Raw genomic sequence first — 21,298 nt, 5'->3', positions numbered from 1 at the left:
TTTCTCCATGAAACGGTGCTTCTATTGACCCTTTCTCCATGAAACGGTGCTTCTATTGACCCTTTCTCCATGAAAGGGTGCTTCTATTGACCCTTTCTCCATGAAAGGGTGCTTCTATTGACCCTTTCTCCATGAAAGGGTGCTTCTATTGACCCTTTCTCCATGAAACGGTGCTTCTATTGACCCTTTCTCCATGAAACGGTGCTTCTATTGACCCTTTCTCCATGAAAGGGTGCTTCTATTGACCCTTTCTCCATGAAAGGGTGCTTCTATTGACCCTTTCTCCATGAAAGGGTGCTTCTATTGACCCTTTCTCCATGAAAGTGTGCTTCTATTGATCCTTTCTCCATGAAAGGGTGCTTCTATTGACCCTTTCTCCAAGAAAGGGTGCTTCTAGTGACCCTTTCTTTATGAAAGGGTGCTTCTATTGACCCTTTCTCCAAGAAAGGGTGCTTCTATTCACCCTTTCTCCAAGAAAGGGTGCTTTTATTCACCCTTTCTCCAAGAAAGGGTGCTTCTATTAACCCTTTCTCCAAGAAAGGGTGCTTCTATTGACCCTTTCTCCAAGAAAGGGTGCTTCTATTGACCCTTTCTCCAAGAAAGGGTGCTTCTATTGACCCTTTCTCCAAGAAAGGGTGCTTCTATTGACCCTTTCTCCAAGAAAGGGTGCTTCTATTGACTCTTTCTCCAAGAAAGGGTGCTTCTATCCTTTGCGGTCCTCCCCTCGTTATGTGTTCTGGTTGTTGGATCCATGTTGTTTGCCTGTATTGTTGTAAAATTTTAGGATTCCTTGTTTTATCGCCCTAGTATTATTGTCCTTCTAATATCCTTTTGTTAAAAAAATAGGATTGGCTGGTCCTGTCCATGGTAATGGTTGTTTGTGTCGTTTGTAGTTTTGTATGCAAAATATAAGTGTTTGTCCACCAGTCTGTTGGAACACACTTTTAATTCTCTCCCCCTTCCTTTTATGACAAAAGGACTCAACAACTCTATTTACAAGGTTTCATTTGTTAGCACCCCCTCCTCTCCTTAAGTCCTTGTGGTTAAGTTTGAATGGAGTTGTTTGTAAAATTTGTTCGTATTGACAAGGGGAATATTCGAATGTTGAGAGTTAAGGGAATGATGATGATGATGACTATGAGTGGAAAAACAGAGATTAGAGTGTTCTCTACATAAAATTCAATTATGGTCAGTGGTACGAAGTGGTGCTGCTTTGTTGCCAACATTGTCTTTGGGTTAGCATGGTAACTGTGGATTAACATCTGGTATTCTGGTGTTGTTTTTCTTGTTGGATGTGTGTTAATGCCAGCTGAGGAAACAAGGAGTAATGTTCTGAAATGTTCTCCACCGAGAGCAGTATTTTTCTGATGACAAAACCTTTGAAATCATCAGCAGCATTACCAAGCAATGTGGTTGGTTGAAGGGTGTTGTTGGTTTTTTGATATCAAAACCACAAATATCCTTTAATTGGAATTATCTTGAAATTGCCAAAGAAAAACAACAAAAACTGACCAAAGGATTAATTTATGCTTGTCTGCTGGAATGTGGTTTTGTAATGCCTTTAAGTCGCAATTTATGGATTTTATTTTTGCCCTTTTATTGTTTTAATGAATTAAACCAAAAAACCTTAGCATACTTTTAGGCGTTTGTATGCATATCACAATGTGTTAACTTTGAATGCTTTTAGAGCAGATCATCATTGGTTCAGTTTCTTTAGTTGTTAAATAAATTATTCCAGTTTTATGATCTCTTAACACTTCAACGTTTGATGTATGCCATGCATAAACGGAACGTGAGCGCACAGAGTGCCAGAATTTTTACAGACACACACGCGCCTCCTTTACTGTTCCTGCCACACATAGTAACTTGCCAACTGGGAAGATTAATTAGTCTCGCTCATAAAACTACAGCAACAACAGATATAGCAGAGTAATAAATGTTAAAACAAATGGTCTGCTCAAAGTGATGTTCTGCAATAAGTTAATAGCTCTGAAAATTAGTTGGCAAATAGCCCAAAAAGAAACACTTAATCATCAATGGCAAAGAACAAAAAAAAAAAACAGTAGAACAAGTTACAGTTTAATAATTAAAATAAATGGTTTTATTAAACTTTTAGAGGTTTCTCAAACTGCCACTTTCCAACAAGGCCATTATGCCATGGCTGAGGGGAATGCATCCTCCTTAGCGTGGTTCACCGAAAACTAATCTAATTTTATAGACAAAAGAAGGCATCTTAAGGTCGACTATAGCCACAGGAGACCTTGAGGTCTTCTATAGGCAACAGAAGACCTCCTGAGGTCTTCCATCGGCAACAGAAGACCTCTTGAGGTCATCTATAGGCAACGTAAGACCTCTTTAGGTCACCTAAAGGCAAAATAAGACTTCTAGAGGGCTTCTATAGGCAACAGAAAACCTCTTGAGGTCTTCCATGGGCAGCAGAAGACCTCTTGAGTTCTGCCATGGGCAACAGAAGACCTCCTGAATTCTTTTATACTCAACAGAAGACCTCTCGAGTTCTTCCATAGGCAACATAAGACCTCTAGAGGTCTTCTATAGGCAACAGAAGACCTATTTAGGTCATCTATAGGCAAAAGAAGACCTATTTAGGTCATCTATAGGCAAAAGAAGACCTCTTGAGGCCTTCCATGGGCAAAAGAAGACCTCTTGAGGCCTTCCATGGGCAAAAGAAGACCTCTTGAGTTCTTCCATGGGCAACAGAAGACCTCTTGAGGTCTTCCATGGTCAAAAGAAGACCTCTTGAGGTCTTCCAAGGGCAACAGAAGACCTCTTGAGGTCTTCCATAGGTAACAAAAGACCACCTGAATTCTTTTATACTCAACAAAAGACCTCTCGGGGTCTTTCATAGGCAACAGAAGACCTCCTGAATTTTTTTATACTCAACAGAAGACCTCTCGAGGCCTTCTATAGGCAACAGAAGACCTCTTGAGGTCTTCCATAGGCAAAAGAAGACCTCTTGAGGTCTTCCATAGGTAACAAAAGACTTCCTGAATTCTTTTATACTCAACAAAAGACCTCTTGAGGTCTTCAATAGGCAACAGAAGACCTCCAGAATTCTTTTATACTCAACTGAAAACCTCTCGAGGTCTTCCATATGCAATAGAAGACCTCTAGAGGTCTTCTATAGGCAACAGAAGACCTATTTAGGTCATCTATAGGCAAAAGAAGACCTATTTAGGTCATCTATAGGCACAAGAAGACCTATTTAGGTCATCTATAGGCAAAAGAAGACCTCTTGATGCCTTTAATGGGCAAAAGAAGACCTCTTGAGTTCTTCCCTGGGCAACAGAAGACCACTTGAGGTCTTCCATGGGCAAAAGAAGACCTCTTGAGGTCTTCCTTGGACAACAGAAGACCTCTTGAAGTCTTCCATAGACAACAAAAGACCTCCTGAATTCTTTTATACTCAACAGAAGACCTCTCGGGGTCTTCCATAGGCAATAGAAAACCTCTAGAGGTCTTCTATAGGCAACAGAAGACCTCTTGAAGTCTTCCATAGGCAACAGAAGACCTCTTGGGGTCTTCAATAGGCAACAAACGGCCTCTTCAGGTCTTCTATAGGCAACAGAAGACCTTTTAAGGTCTTCATTAGGCAACAGAAGACCTCTTGAGGTCGTCCATAGACAACAGGAGACCTCCAGAATTCTTTTATACTCAACTGAGGACCTCTCGAGGTCTTCCATATGCAATAGAAGACCTCTAGAGGTCTTCTATAGGCAACAGAAGACCTCTTGACGTCTTCCATCGGCAAAAGAAGACCTATTGAGGTCTTCAATAGGCAACAGAAGACCTCTTGAGGTCTTCCATAGGCAACAGAAGACCTCCAGAATTCTTTTATACTCAACTCTCAACTCTATAGGCAAAAGAAAACCTCTTGAGGCCTTCCATGGGCAAAAGAAGACCTCTTGAGTTCTTCCGTGGGCAACAGAAGACCTCATGAGGTCTTCCATGGGCAAAAAAAGACCTCTTGAGGTCTTCCATGGGCAACAGAAGACCTCTTGAGGTCTTCCATAGGCAACAAAAGACCTCCTGAATTCTTTTATACTCAACAGAAGACCTCTCGGGGTCTTCCATAGGCAACAGAAGACCTCCTGAATTCTTTTATACTCAACAGAAGACCTCTCGAGGTCTTCCATATGCAATAGAAGACCTCTGGAGGTCTTCTATAGGCAACAGAAGACCTCTTGAGGTCTTCCATAGGCAACAGAAGACCTCTTGAGGTCTTCAATAGGCAACAGAAGACCTCCAGAATTCTTTTATACTCAACAGAAGACCTCTCGAGGTCTTCCACATGCAATAAAAGACCTCTAGAGGTCTTCTATAGGCAACAGAAGGCCTCTTGAGGTCTTCCATAGGCAAAAGAAGACCACTTGAGGTCTCCCATGGGCAACAGAAGACCTCTTGAGGTCTTCCATAGGTAACAAAAGTCTTCCTGAATTCTTTTATACTCAACAAAAGACCTCTTGAGGTCTTCAATAGGCAACAGAAGAACTCCAGAATTCTTTTATACTCAACTGAAGACCTCTCGAGGTCTTCCATATGCAATAGAAGACCTCTAGATGTCTTCTATAGCAGTGTTCGGAAACAAACAGTACCTTATCATAAGGTACCGTACATGTACACAAACACTAAAAAAATTATAAAGTTTATGTAGACGTACACAAACATTAAAAATCCATTTTAGTGTTTGTGTACGTGTACCCAACGAAATTCGAAAAGTTCGTCAAACACACATGTTTGGTACGCAACCTCCATCGTAATGTAACAACCACGTACCCAACCGAAAAGGTTGCGTACATCAGTGCGTACATTAAAAAACCACGTAGAGTACATCATAATGTACCTTCAGAAAGAAAGTGTTGGTAGCGTACACTTACATTTGTTTGGTTAATAAGGTATTAAAAATATAAACTTTAATTTTAGTGGAATATATACAAATGAAATACAAGTAAATATAAATGAATATGTATCTTCAATTAATTAGGACTATAAATGTCATTATTTAAATGTCATAAATACTTATGCAAGAAGTTAGTAATGCCTAAACAAAAATCTCTCATCGAATATATAAAATCTTGACATTTTTTAAAAGGGTTGCTATAGGACTGTAGTTTATGGAGGAGTTTTTTATTATTAAAAATCGTATCATTTGTATTGTGAAAACAGGTGGTTCATTTTAAAATTTTAGCATCGAAGAACAGTTTCAAGTAAACTTTCAAGCAAACTGTATATGCAAAAGAACCCCCGCAAAAGCTATTTAGTTCATTTTTAAACGTTAAGTGGAAAATAATTATAAAAATGCCAAGACCAACAAATATTGTTCTTCGTGATATATTCAGTACAAACGAATCAAATCAAACAGTGTGTAATTTACAAAATTTCGTCAACAATGTTTTAAATTGGCATTCCGCAAATTTAGAGCGACATTTGAAAAATGTGCATCCCGATTTGTATGCGTACTATATTGATCAAAAGCGGGAAAACGTAAAAGAAAAAAGTGACATCAAAGTATTATTAAAAAAGTGTGAATCCCAAAAACATTGAAACAGCATTGGTGGAACTGTTTACAAAAAAATGGACGTACTTTACATATGGACGAAGATAAAGCCTACAAAGTTCTTAAAGAACCTGTTTTGAGTGTACTCGGGATAACGGTAAATGAACATAACGTAATGGAACGATTTATAGTTTTCTCAAAAAATATTAAAACGGGAATCTCAAACGATCTTAAAGGGATATTATTTTCCCTTAAGATGGATGTCGCAACAAGGCTGGACTTAAGTATGCTGTTAAATACATTAAACATGGTAAAATCGTTGTTAAAACGTTGGCTATAAAGGAACTTAGATAAAATCACACTTCTAAATATTTAAAAACAGTTATATTGGATGTTCTAAAGGAATATGATGTTGATTTACGTAATATTTTAACGATTACAACCGACAACGGATCAAATATGCTCAATAGGGTTATAACTTTTTGACATTTTTCCTCAAAAATGATTTCCTGTAGCAGGGATGAATGAACTTTTGCCTATTAATCACTATGCTATCGTTTATTCCATTGAAATATAAAAAAAGTTCACGCACAAATCGATTTTAAAAAAATAATTTTTTGAAAAAATATATGAAATGAAAAAAAAATGTTTCAAAAAATTATTTTTTGTTGCACGAATGAATAAATATAAGCCTACTAATAACTAGACATCGGATTTTAGCATGTTTTTTATTTCTTATCCGATTGGACTCAAATTTTGGATCTAGGCGTTTTGAGGGTCAATTTTTCGATATTTGGGGTCATATCAAAAATATGCAAAAAATATGCAAAATATATGCAAAAAATATGCAAAATATATGCAAAAAATATGCAAAAAATATGCAAAATATGCAAAAAATATGCTAAATATGCAAGTGTTTTTTTGACAAAAGTCGTCAATTATAATTGGAAAATCATCAAAAAAGCATTCAAAATTAAGTTTTTTGACATTTAACATAGTTTTTTGCAGATTATTATGTTATTGAGACTCTCCAGATATTCCGCCACAGCAATAAATCTAGACTAACAAGACTTAAATCAGTTTTCACAAGGTGAGAAAATGTCAAATAACCCAGCATTCCTATTACAACATAATTTGCTTCCTATACAAATGTAGATAGATAATGGAAAAATTTCAAAAACTCAATCAGAAATGTCAAAATCAACGTATCCCAATATGGTGATAGTTTCAAATCGGCCAAAATTGTCTAGCAGAAAAACAAAGGAGCTAGAGTTAGTCATCGCTATTTTTGTTTAGATAAAAGCGCAATTTTTTCTAGTTTTTGGAAATAGGGTTCGTTTTTTAGCCCAAAATGGGAAAAAGGTTCTGGAATATAACTATAATTAGAAGTATACGTTTTGAATATCCACATATTAGATTTGAATATATTTTATAGTGTTTAGTCCTATATTTGTGGTCAAAAAGCTTCTTTGGACAAATGCTCTAACTGCAGCTTTAATATTGATGACATGGTTTTAGTTTAATGCACTAAAAATACATAATTTTATATGTATATTGTAAGCATACAACCGCTTAATGCAGAATTGGGAAATGTTCACTCCTCGGCGAAAAGTAATGCATTATTTTTAGATTCACTTTTGGCATTTTTGTTGAGATGTGCATTATTTTATTGTTGTAAAATAATTTCAGCTTAATCTCGGGTTTTGTCGTTTTCAAATTTTTAAAAACAACAAGTTTTATTTATAGTGGGATGTGGTTAAAATTGATGTGATGAACACCAAATGATTAGTGCAAAATGACATCACTCAGAAAAACCACACATTGGCTGGTAGTGGTAAAATAAGTCAAGCCCTTGGAATTATCTTTAACATGGCAAAACCACTCAGATATTTCTGCTAGAAAAGCATTTGGAATGCTAAAGAATATAGTTCTTTCATTCCTGCTACAGGAAAGCAATTTTGATAACACAGTCGAAAAGAAATTATACAATTAATTAACTTACCCCCAGTTTTTGTAACTTATTTTTGTTCGTTCGTCTATATTCGTAATAATTTAGGAATCCATAGCTCAGCCCACAGGTGACATACAGACTTAATTTTTTGTATATGAGTTCCATATATATATAAGAATTCCTCATTTAAAAATCAGCACTCTGAATTTGCGCTAAGGCGAGTAAATCAATATACAAATTTTGACAATTCGTGTGAGAAGAATAAAAAATTTTACAGAAACAGGGGGTTATACCTGACCGTGTACTCGATAATTTGAACTAATTATTACAAATGTTTCGAATTTGGACAGTTGTTTAATGGAGGAATTGCTGTATACATTTTTTCAGCAACATTTAGAAAAATTGTCGAGTACAAGGATATAACACCTTTTATAACACATTAGTCTTGTTGCCTAGGATATAAATAAAATATTAAGAAAAATATTCGCCGCAATATTGTCATTAAAGTTGCCAAAGGCACTATACACCTAAAAGGCAAAGATTTCAAGGAATCTTAATTTTCAGAAAAAATGAAATTTCAAACCTGTCCCGTGTTTTGCTTACATCCTGATGTATACTTTAAAAACGTCATATTTCTAGCTCTACTTTCACAATCTGATTGGCGTTTTCTGTAATTTGGGAAAATTGTGTTTTGTTGCATGGTAAATTGGTAAAAAGTAAGGAAAGGAACAATTACGGGCAATGCCAATAAAAATGTCCGGATTGACGTATAGAAAAATCTCACTATTGTTAACACTTAGAGTACGTAGAGTATTATATAACTACCACGAATTATTTAATCATAGAAAATAAATTATTTTCTTTACTATTCGTTAATCCGGACAATTTGAAAGCCGAAACCTGTGGTGTAGGGATTATCGAGATTATACTGTATATATGGGTGCAATATCCAAATCTGAATCGATTCTTACCAAAATAAACAAGCATCGCCCTAGGGCAAAAAAATCTCCAATTTTTATGCGAATTGGTCTATAAATGTGACCTGTACTTTGTTTTCAAAATGACCTGGCCAGATGGATAAGTGCGAATCTATGCAGATAATAAAAAGGAACTGTGGGTCTATTTTGTTTCCTTTTGCATGTTGCAAACTCATTCACTAAGACATAATACCCTCAGGGTATTAAAATATTGTTATCAGTGCAATCATGAATAAAAATTCCGTGCATAATTTGTTTCCTTTCCCAAATGTCACAATTTTTTTCCATATTTATGCCCAAAAAGGAAATATTTTTGTCGATTCGACTAGAATATGCCATCATGAAGCGAATCTAGTAGCTTTCAACTTTTAACAAATATTGATTTTAAAAGAGTTTCTAAAATTATTTTCAGTGCGGAAAATTCGGAGGGAAATATTCATGATTGCCCTGTATATGTTTTTATATGTTATATGTTTTTAGTAAAATATGAAATATTTTATGTAATATTCAATATTGTCTTAGTCTTAATTTCTAGCTCATTTAATATTCTGTCAGACAATTTGGCCGAGCAGAAACCATCAACATATTTGGATACGTTCATTTTGACGTTTCTGATTGAGTTTTTGAACAAATTTGTATTAGAAAGCAACTTATGTTGTAATAAGAAGGCTGGGTTATAGAAAATTTTTTAAGTCTTTTAGTTCAGATTTATTGCTGTGGCGGAATAATAAATAATAACATAATAATCTGCTAAGAAATCGACGTTTAACGACAATACACTTTTTGATGACTTTCCAAATTAATTTGACGACTTTCGTCAAAAAAATTAGTTGCATATTTTGCATATTTTTTGCATATTTTTTGCATATTTTTTGCATATTTTGCATATTTTTTGCATATTTTGCATATTTTTTGCATAATTTGTGCATATGCAAAATATGCAAATATGCAAAAAAATAAAAAATATGAGCCTGTCATTGCATTCAGTTTTCTTCAAAACGAATTTTGGTCCAATCAGAATTTTCGTATCTTTATTAATAAAAAATATGCAAATATGCAAAATCCGATGTCTACTAATAACTATAATAACGTTTATTTCATTCAAATATTAAAAAAGTCGCGAAAAAAGTCACTTTGAAAAAATTTAAATTTTTTTGTTTTTTGTTAAAAAATTATATTTTTGAATAAAAGCGTTTACGACATTTTTACGATTCTCAGAATTAAAAAATAGTGAGATATAAATTTTATGTCATTTTAATTATCTCATGTGGCTCTAAAGTTTATTTTCAATTATATATCTGTTTTCAGTGACTTCAAAAATTGTCCATAATTTTGATAAATTCAAATTTTAAAATCATTTTGTGCGTGAGATTTTTTCACCGAATCACCTTATAATTAAGATTTTATGTAATCTTATGGCAAAACTCATTACGCTATGATACAGGGATATGAGGTTGTAAAAAAGTCATAACCCTAATGAATACTATAGCTCCAACCTTCACAACTTAGGTTTCATTTTATTCCTCAAAATGTCTGGATGCTGTTATAATTTTTTTATATATTTTTCGTAAGTATGAGTGCTATCGTTTCAAAAATATGTTTGTTAATACCTGAAATTATTTAACAAATTTGATTTTTCGCGAATCCATTTAGACTTTGCTATTATTTTTTGCATCATCGCAAAGGTTACGAATTCAGTTAACGATAATAGGATATAACAGCTAACTATAATAAATCGCGATTTTTTTAGAATTTTTTCTAATTATCATAATTAAAACGGTCATATATTTTGCGCGCAACGATCAAAGTTAGTAACGAAAACAGATTTGGAATGCAGATTTTTTTCTTAATCTATGTACCAAAAATCATTGATGTAGTATCAAAAAATTTGTTTTATTTTTTTGAAATGGAAAAGACAATTTTAGATATTTTCCTGATATACTTTTGTATTTTATTCATACGATATTCACTCTTATTTTTATGGTTGTATTTTTCCTCATGCCATTCATATTTAGTATTTCTTTATAAACATCACTCAGGTGTACGCAACCTCTTCATAAACATCACTCAAGTGTACGCAACCTCTATTTGTTTTTTAGGGTACATAATGATGTACGCTACGTGGTTTTTTAATGTACACGCAACATTTATAACGTACGTACCCAACCATTTCGGTTGGGTACGTGGTTGTTACTTTACAATGGTGGTTGCGTACCAAACATGTACGCTACGATTTTCGTTGGGTACATGTACACAAACGCTAAAATTTTTTTTAAAGCTTGTGTACATGTACGGTACCTTATCGTAGTGTAACTTTTCATGCTAGGTACGCTACAAAACGTTATTGTACGGTACCTTAACGTAAGTTTTCGAACGCTGTTCTATAGGCAACAGAAGACCTATTTAGGTCATCTATAGGGAAAAGAAGACCTATTTAGGTCATCTATAGGCACAAGAAGACCTATTTAGGTCATCTATAGGCAAAAGAAGACCTCTTGAGGCCTTCCATGGGCAAAAGAAGACCTCTTGAGTTCTTCCATGGGCAACACAAGACCTCTTGAGGTCTTCCATGGGCAAAAGAAGACCTCTTGAGGTCTTCCATGGGCAACAGAAGACATCTTGAGGTCTTCCATAGGCAACAAAAGACCTCCTGAATTCTTTTATACTCAACAGAAGACCTCTCGGGGTCTTCCATAGGCAAAAGAAAACCTCTAGAGGTCTTCTATAGGCAACAGAAGACCTCTTCCATATGCAATAGAAGGCCTCTAGAGGTCTTCTATAGGCAACAGAAGACCTCTTGAGGTCTTCCATCGGCAACAGAAGACCTTTTGAGGTCTTCAATAGGCAACAGAAGACCTCTTGAGATCATCCATAGGCAACAGAAGACCTCTTGAGGTCTTCCATATGCAACAGAAGACCTCCTGAATTCTTTTATACTCAACTGAAGATTTCTCGAGGTCTTCCATAGGCAATAGAAAACCTCTAGAGGTCTTCTATAGGCAACAGAAGACCTCTTGAGGTATTCCATAGGCAACAGAAGACCTCTTGAGGTATTCCATAGGCAACAGAAGACCTCTTGAGGTCTTCAATAGGCAACAAACGGCCTCTTCAGGTCATCTATAGGCAACAGAAGACCTTTTAAGGTCTTCATCAGGCAACAGAAGACCTCTTGAGGTCGTCCATAGACAACAGGAGACCTCTTTAGGTCTTCTGTAGGCAACAGAAGGCAACAGAAGGCCTTTGAGATATTCTATAGGCAACAGAAGACTTCTTGAGATCTTCCATAGGCAACAGAAGACCTCCTGAGGTCTTCTATAGACAACAGGAGACCTCTTGAGGTCTTCCATAGGCAACAGAAGACTTCCTGAATTCTTTTATACTCAACTGAAGACCTCTCGAGGTCTTCCATAGGCAATAGAAGACTTTTAGAGGTCTTCTATAGGCAACAGAAGACCTCTTGATGGAGACCATGTTTTCTATAAAAAACTTGGTGGAGACCCAGGTTTTCTATAGAAAACTTGGTGGGTACCCAGGCTTTCTTTAGAAAACTTGGTGGAGACCTCAGTTTTCTATGGAAAACTTGGTGGAGACCCAGGTTTTCTATAGAAAACTTGGTGGATACCTCAGTTTTCTATAGAAAACTTGGTGGAGACCTCAGTTTTCTATAGAAAACTTGGTGGAGACCTCAGTTTTCTATAGAAAACTTGGTGGAGACCTCGGTTTTCTATAGAAAACTTGGTGGAGACCTCGGTTTTCTATAGAAAACTTGGTGGAGACCTCGGTTTTCTATAGAAAACTTGGTGGAGACCATCGTTTTCTATATAGAAAACTTGGTGGAGACCATCGTTTTCTATATAGAAAACTTGGTGGAGACCATCGTTTTCTATATAGAAAACTTGGTGGAGACCATCGTTTTCTATATAGAAAACTTGGTGGAGACCATCGTTTTCTATATAGAAAACTTGGTGGAGACCATCGTTTTCTATATAGAAAACTTGGTGGAGACCATCGTTTTCTATATAGAAAACTTGGTGGAGACCATCGTTTTCTATATAGAAAACTTGGTGGAGACCAACGTTTTCTATATAGAAAACTTGGTGGAGACCATCGTTTTCTATATAGAAAACTTGGTGGAGACCATCGTTTTCTATATAGAAAACTTGGTGGAGACCATCGTTTTCTATATAGAAAACTTGGTGGAGACCATCGTTTTCTATATAGAAAACTTGGTGGAGACCATCGTTTTCTATATAAAAAAACTTGGTGGACACCATCGTTTTCTATAGAAAACTTGGTGGAGACCATCTTTTTTTATAGAAAACTTGGTGGAGACAATCGTTTTCTATAGAAAACTTGGTGGAGACCATCGTTTTCTATAGAAAACTTGGTGGAGACCATCGTTTTCTATAGAAAACTTGGTGGAGACCATCGTTTTCTATAGAAAACTTGGTGGAGACCATCGTTTTCTATAGAAAACTTGGTGGAGACCATCGTTTTCTATAGAAAACTTGGTGGAGACCATCGTTTTCTATAGAAAACTTGGTGGAGACCATCGTTTTCTATAGAAAACTTGGTGGAGACCATCGTTTTCTATAGAAAACTTGGTGGAGACCATCGTTTTCTATAGAAAACTTGGTGGAGACCATCGTTTTCTATAGAAAACTTGGTGGAGACCATCGTTTTCTATAGAAAACTTGGTGGAGACCATCGTTTTCTATAGAAAACTTGGTGGAGACCATCGTTTTCTATAGAAAACTTGGTGGAGACCATCGTTTTCTATAGAAAACTTGGTGGAGACCATCGTTTTCTATAGAAAACTTGGTGGAGACCATCGTTTTCTATAGAAAACTTGGTGGAGACCATCGTTTTCTATAGAAAACTTGGTGGAGACCATCGTTTTCTATAGAAAACTTGGTGGAGACCATCGTTTTCTATAGAAAACTTGGTGGAGACCATCGTTTTCTATAGAAAACTTGGTGGAGACCATCGTTTTGTATAGAAAACTTGGTGGAGACCTCGGTTTTCTATGGAAAACTTGGTGGAGACCTCGGTTTTCTATAGAAAACTTTGTGGAGACCTCGGTTTTCCGTAAAGAACTTGGTGCAGAGGCAGGTTTTCTACAGAAAACTTGGTGGAGACCTCGGTTTTCTATAGAGAATTTGGTGCAGAGGCAGGTTTTCCATAGAAAATTTGGTGGAGACCTCGGGTTTCTATAGAAAACTTGGTGAAGACCTCGGTTTTCTATAGAAAACTTGGTGGAGACTTCGGTTTTCTATAGAAAACTTGGTGGAGACCTCGGTTTTCTATAGAAAACTTGGTGGAGACCTCGGTTTTCTATAGAAAACATGGTGGAGACCTCGGTTTTCTATAGAAAACTTGGTGGAGGCCTCGGTTTTCTATAGAAAACTTGGTGGAGACCTCGGTTTTCTATAGAAAACTTGGTGGAAACCTCGGTTTTCTATAGAAAACTTGGTGGAGACCTCGGTTTTCTATAGTAAACTTGGTGGAGACCTCGGTTTTCTATAGAAAGCTTGGTGGAGACATCGGTTTTCTATAGCAAACTTGGTGGAGACCTCGGTTTTATATAGCAAACTTGGTGCAGACTTAGGTGTTTTGTAGAAAACTTGGTTCAGACACAGGTTTTCTATAGAAAACTTGGTGCAGACCAAGGTTCCCAATAGAAAACTTGGTGCAGACCTAGGATTGACCAATTTTATGTCACAAAGAATGCACCATTTATGGACACTGGTTTGCCATTTTCTGTTTGCTTGTTGTCCTTTCCTTCCCTCTTTGCTTTGACAATATCTTCGTAATGACCATCTTTAATGAACCTTTAAACTTTAATGTAAATAACATTTTATGTCGAAGTCCATGATTGTAACCTGCTTGCCCCACCTATGCCATGTCTGAACACACATCTTTTGGATATTTGTTTTGTGTTGTTATTATTTTTTGTACAATTTCCGACATTTATATTTTTGTTTTTTTCTAAAACCTATTTTCAGCTTTACACTTCTCTGTGGTTGTATTTCATATAATTTTGTGTTCTACATTACCAACAACAAGAACAACAACAACGACAATTTGAAGTGTTGTGAAATAAAACGTGTCTTGAATGAAGACACAACCGACTCGATTTTTTGTGTTGTGTTTGTCTCCCCAGAAACATGCGGTTTTCCATTTTCTGTTTTTGGAGAAGAATAACAACCCAACAGCTCCAAACCCAAGTGAAACAAATTTCCACAAAAATTTCTTGTAGCAATCACATGTTGGTTGTGTGCTCAGTGGCTGAGGAGGATTGGTCGGTCGGTCGGTGTTGGTTGTTGGTCATTTTTTTGGGGTAAAAGAAATATTTTGCCTAGGTTTTAGTTCTCGGAAACAAATTTGAGAAATGCAATCGTAAACTGTGAACAAATATTACAAAAAATTATACAAAAAATCTAAAATTTTTGGTTGTTGCCACACACAGACTAGGTTTCTATGTTGCAGGATGCTGAAAAGATGTGTCGATGTTTTTGGTTTGTTCTTCGGAAAATGAGTAGTAAGTAAATGTTACTAAGTCAGGCATCCAGTCAGCCAGCCAGCTAGCCAGGCGTATCGTACATTACACGAATGGTCAATAAAATCTACAATAAAATCGTCTAACCAAGACCAAAAACAAACACAAAAAAAAAAAACAAAAACGAGAAGAAAAGAAAAACCAAAAACAATTTTAAACAAAATGGACACTGACAGTGTGGACCATTCAAAACACAATAACAAATATTTGAGAAGTCTCAATAACGTAAAGAAACCACAAAAACAAGAACAAACAGAAAGAAAAAAAGGATTCAAATAACACCACATGGGATATGCCATTACAAAAGGATAACTGCTTACGGCAGGCCACAATAGAATCGAAGTATGTAACAGCAGCCGGAGATACTTGAGACAATGGCCCTTAAAAACTGACGAGAGCAATAACATTTTGTTTTTTTCTAATATTTATTTAATTCTTCTGCAACTAAATTGTCCAGCATTTGGAAAGGGATAAAGGATAGAAAAAGGTCAGGAGATGTGGCCATGAATGAAGAAAAGTCAACACGAACGGAATAAGTCAAGAATTTCAGACAGTCCAGTTAAAGAAAATTAAAAAGCAGTAAGTTTTTCTGTAAGAAACAATGGTCTCCATCATGTTTTCTATAGAAAACCAGCCTCTCCACCAAGTTTTCTATAGAAAACCAGCCTCTCCACCAAGTTTTCTATAGAAAACCAGCCTCTCCACCAAGTTTTCTATAGAAAACCAGCCTCTCCACCAAGTTTTCTATAGAAAACCAGCCTCTCCACCAAGTTTTCTATAGAAAACCAGCCTCTCCACCAAGTTTTCTATAGAAAACCAGCCTCTCCACCAAGTTTTCTATAGAAAACCAGCCTCTCCACCAAGTTTTCTATAGAAAACCAGCCTCTCCACCAAGTTTTCTATAGAAAACCAGCCTCTCCACCAAGTTTTCTATAGAAAACCAGCCTCTCCACCAAGTTTTCTATAGAAAACCAGCCTCTCCACCAAGTTTTCTATAGAAAACCAGCCTCTCCACCAAGTTTTCTATAGAAAACCAGCCTCTCCACCAAGTTTTCTATAGAAAACCAGCCTCTCTACCAAGTTTTCTATAGAAAACCAGCCTCTCCACCAAGTTTTCTATAGAAAACCAGCCTCTCCATTAAGTTTTCTATAGAAAACCAGCCTCTCCATTAAGTTTTCTATAGAAAACCAGCCTCTCCATTAAGTTTTCTATAGAAAACCAGCCTCTCCATTAAGTTTTCTATAGAAAACCAGCCTCTCCATTAAGTTTTCTATAGAAAACCAGCCTCTCCATTAAGTTTTCTATAGAAAACCAGCCTCTCCATTAAGTTTTCTATAGAAAACCAGCCTCTCCACCAAGTTTTCTATAGAAAACCAGCCTCTCCACCAAGTTTTCTATAGAAAACCAGCCTCTCCACCAAGTTTTCTATAGAAAACCAGCCTCTCCACCAAGTTTTCTATAGAAAACCAGCCTCTCCACCAAGTTTTCTATAGAAAACCAGCCTCTCCACCAAGTTTTCTATAGAAAACCAGCCTCTCCACCAAGTTTTCTATAGAAAACCAGCCTCTCCACCAAGTTTTCTATAGAAAACCAGCCTCTCCACCAAGTTTTCTATAGAAAACCAGCCTCTCCACCAAGTTTTCTATAGAAAACCAGCCTCTCCACCAAGTTTTCTATAGAAAACCAGCCTCTCCACCAAGTTTTCTATAGAAAACCAGCCTCTCCACCAAGTTTTCTATAGAAAACCAGCCTCTCCACCAAGTTTTCTATAGAAAACCAGCCTCTCCACCAAGTTTTCTATAGAAAACCAGCCTCTCCACCAAGTTTTCTATAGAAAACCAGCCTCTCCACCAAGTTTTCTATAGAAAACCAGCCTCTCCACCAAGTTTTCTATAGAAAACCAGCCTCTCCACCAAGTTTTCTATAGAAAAGCAGCCTCTCCACCAAGTTTTCTATAGAAAACCAGCCTCTCCACCAAGTTTTCTATAGAAAACCAGCCTCTCCACCAAGTTTTCTATAGAAAACCAGCCTCTCCATTAAGTTTTCTATAGAAAACCAGCCTCTCCATTAAGTTTTCTATAGAAAACCAGCCTCTCCATTAAGTTTTCTATAGAAAACCAGCCTCTCCATTAAGTTTTCTATAGAAAACCAGCCTCTCCATTAAGTTTTCTATAGAAAACCAGCCTCTCCATTAAGTTTTCTATAGAAAACCAGCCTCTCCACCAAGTTTTCTATAGAAAACCAGCCTCTCCACCAAGTTTTCTATAGAAAACCAGCCTCTCCACCAAGTTTTCTATAGAAAACCAGCCTCTCCACCAAGTTTTCTATAGAAAACCAGCCTCTCCACCAAGTTTTCTATAGAAAACCAGCCTCTCCACCAAGTTTTCTATAGAAAACCAGCCTCTCCACCAAGTTTTCTATAGAAAACCAGCCTCTCCACCAAGTTTTCTATAGAAAACCAGCCTCTCCACCAAGTTTTCTATAGAAAACCAGCCTCTCCACCAAGTTTTCTATAGAAAACCAGCCTCTCTACCAAGTTTTCTATAGAAAACCAGCCTCTCCACCAAGTTTTCTATAGAAAACCAGCCTCTCCATTAAGTTTTCTATAGAAAACCAGCCTCTCCATTAAGTTTTCTATAGAAAACCAGCCTCTCCATTAAGTTTTCTATAGAAAACCAGCCTCTCCATTAAGTTTTCTATAGAAAACCAGCCTCTCCATTAAGTTTTCTATAGAAAACCAGCCTCTCCATTAAGTTTTCTATAGAAAACCAGCCTCTCCATTAAGTTTTCTATAGAAAACCAGCCTCTCCACCAAGTTTTCTATAGAAAACCAGCCTCTCCACCAAGTTTTCTATAGAAAACCAGCCTCTCCACCAAGTTTTCTATAGAAAACCAGCCTCTCCACCAAGTTTTCTATAGAAAACCAGCCTCTCCACCAAGTTTTCTATAGAAAACCAGCCTCTCCACCAAGTTTTCTATAGAAAACCAGCCTCTCCACCAAGTTTTCTATAGAAAACCAGCCTCTCCACCAAGTTTTCTATAGAAAACCAGCCTCTCCACCAAGTTTTCTATAGAAAACCAGCCTCTCCACCAAGTTTTCTATAGAAAACCAGCCTCTCCACCAAGTTTTCTATAGAAAACCAGCCTCTCCACCAAGTTTTCTATAGAAAACCAGCCTCTCCACCAAGTTTTCTATAGAAAACCAGCCTCTCCACCAAGTTTTCTATAGAAAACCAGCCTCTCCACCAAGTTTTCTATAGAAAACCAGCCTCTCCACCAAGTTTTCTATAGAAAACCAGCCTCTCCACCAAGTTTTCTATAGAAAACCAGCCTCTCCACCAAGTTTTCTATAGAAAACCAGCCTCTCCACCAAGTTTTCTATAGAAAAGCAGCCTCTCCACCAAGTTTTCTATAGAAAACCAGCCTCTCCACCAAGTTTTCTATAGAAAACCAGCCTCTCCACCAAGTTTTCTATAGAAAACCAGCCTCTCCATTAAGTTTTCTATAGAAAACCAGCCTCTCCATTAAGTTTTCTATAGAAAACCAGCCTCTCCATTAAGTTTTCTATAGAAAACCAGCCTCTCCATTAAGTTTTCTATAGAAAACCAGCCTCTCCATTAAGTTTTCTATAGAAAACCAGCCTCTCCATTAAGTTTTCTATAGAAAACCAGCCTCTCCACCAAGTTTTCTATAGAAAACCAGCCTCTCCACCAAGTTTTCTATAGAAAACCAGCCTCTCCACCAAGTTTTCTATAGAAAACCAGCCTCTCCACCAAGTTTTCTATAGAAAACCAGCCTCTCCACCAAGTTTTCTATAGAAAACCAGCCTCTCCACCAAGTTTTCTATAGAAAACCAGCCTCTCCACCAAGTTTTCTATAGAAAACCAGCCTCTCCACCAAGTTTTCTATAGAAAACCAGCCTCTCCACCAAGTTTTCTATAGAAAACCAGCCTCTCCACCAAGTTTTCTATAGAAAACCAGCCTCTCCACCAAGTTTTCTATAGAAAACCAGCCTCTCCACCAAGTTTTCTATAGAAAACCAGCCTCTCCACCAAGTTTTCTATAGAAAACCAGCCTCTCCACCAAGTTTTCTATAGAAAACCAGCCTCTCCACCAAGTTTTCTATAGAAAACCAGCCTCTCCACCAAGTTTTCTATAGAAAACCAGCCTCTCCACCAAGTTTTCTATAGAAAACCAGCCTCTCCACCAAGTTTTCTATAGAAAACCAGCCTCTCCACCAAGTTTTCTATAGAAAACCAGCCTCTCCACCAAGTTTTCTATAGAAAACCAGCCTCTCCACCAAGTTTTCTATAGAAAACCAGCCTCTCCACCAAGTTTTCTATAGAAAACCAGCCTCTCCACCAAGTTTTCTATAGAAAACCAGCCTCTCCACCAAGTTTTCTATAGAAAACCAGCCTCTCCACCAAGTTTTCTATAGAAAACCAGCCTCTCCACCAAGTTTTCTATAGAAAACCAGCCTCTCCACCAAGTTTTCTATAGAAAAGCAGCCTCTCCACCAAGTTTTCTATAGAAAAGCAGCCTCTCCACCAAGTTTTCTATAGAAAACCAGCCTCTCCACCAAGTTTTCTATAGAAAACCAGCCTCTCCATTAAGTTTTCTATAGAAAACCAGCCTCTCCATTAAGTTTTCTATAGAAAACCAGCCTCTCCATTAAGTTTTCTATAGAAAACCAGCCTCTCCATTAAGTTTTCTATAGAAAACCAGCCTCTCCACCAAGTTTTCTATAGAAAACCAGCCTCTCCACCAAGTTTTCTATAGAAAACCAGCCTCTCCACCAAGTTTTCTATAGAAAACCAGCCTCTCCACCAAGTTTTCTATAGAAAACCAGCCTCTCCACCAAGTTTTCTATAGAAAACCAGCCTCTCCACCAAGTTTTCTATAGAAAACCAGCCTCTCCACCAAGTTTTCTATAGAAAACCAGCCTCTCCACCAAGTTTTCTATAGAAAACCAGCCTCTCCACCAAGTTTTCTATAGAAAACGCTGGTCTCCACCAAGTTTTCTATAGAAAACGGAGACTAAGCTTTTCTATAGAAAATTTGGTAGAGACCAAGCTTTTCTATAGAAAACCTAGGTCTCCACCATGTTTTCTATAGAAAACCTAGGTCTCCACCAAGTTTGCTATAGAAAACCTTGGTCTCCACCAAGTTTTCTATAGAAAACCTTGGTCTCCACCAAGTTTTCTATAGAAAACGCTGGTATCCCCCAAGTTTTCTATAGAAAACGCTGGTCTCCACCAAGTTTTCTATAGAAAACGCTGGTCTCCACCAAGTTTTCTATAGAAAACGCTGGTCTCCACCAAGTTTTCTATAGAAAACGCTGGTCTCCACCAAGTTTTCTATAGAAAACGCTGGTCTCCACCAAGTTTTCTATAGAAAACGCTGGTCTCCACCAAGTTTTCTATAGAAAACGCTGGTCTCCACCAAGTTTTCTATAGAAAACGCTGGTCTCCACCAAGTTTTCTATAGAAAACGCTGGTCTCCACCAAGTTTTCTATAGAAAACCTTGGTCTCCACCAAGTCTTCTATAGAAAACCTTGGTCTCCACCAAGTTTTCTATAGAAAACCTTGGTCTCCACCAAGTTTTCTATAGAAAACCTTGGTCTCCACCAAGTTTTCTATAGAAAACCTTGGTCTCCACCAAGTTTTCTATAGAAAACCTTGGTCTCCACCAAGTTTTCTATAGAAAACCTTGGTCTCCACCAAGTTTTCTATAGAAAACCTTGGTCTCCACCAAGTTTTCTATAGAAAACCTTGGTCTCCACCAAGTTTTCTATAGAAAACCTTGGTCTCCACCAAGTTTTCTATAGAAAACCTTGGTCTCCACCAAGTTTTCTATAGAAAACCTTGGTCTCCACCAAGTTTTCTATAGAAAACCTTGGAAGATTTAGAAGACTTGGAGATTTTTTCATAAGAGACCTGGAGATCTTCTCATGGAAGGTCTTCTCATACGAGAACTGAAGAAACTCTACTTCTCATAGAAGATGTCAATGTTTTCTCTCAGAAGAAGTTGAGGTCTTCTCATAAGAGATCTGGAAGTCTTCTCATAGAAGACCTGGAAGTCTTTTCATAGATAACCAGTACGTCCTATCAATGAGGACTACTAAGTCAACAGCGAAATAGAAGACCTGGGGGTCTTCTCATAGAGGCCGGATAGAAACAATTATAAGTTCTCCTATGCACAGGTGTCCTTTTAAAGGTCTGCCACGACAAAAGACGGTTTGCGGTTTTCCTATCTTTCTTTTTTCCGACCTCTCCATAGAAAACCTTGGTTTGC

At 37.1% G+C, this 21,298-nt stretch overlaps 1 protein-coding gene across 5 annotated transcripts in view; it reads right to left on the bottom strand.

Moving 5' to 3' along the window:
• The window catches only part of ome (dipeptidyl peptidase 4 omega), a 561,457-nt gene that overhangs the window by 443,087 nt on the left and 97,072 nt on the right, over positions 1 to 21,298 (bottom strand). The window lies entirely within an intron of this gene.

Source organism: Musca autumnalis, unplaced genomic scaffold (assembly GCF_047663935.1).
Source record: "Musca autumnalis isolate F117 unplaced genomic scaffold, ASM4766393v1 scaffold_4, whole genome shotgun sequence".
Taxonomy (NCBI): Eukaryota; Metazoa; Arthropoda; class Insecta; order Diptera; family Muscidae; genus Musca; species Musca autumnalis.
This window is presented reverse-complemented; position numbering and strand designations above follow the sequence as displayed.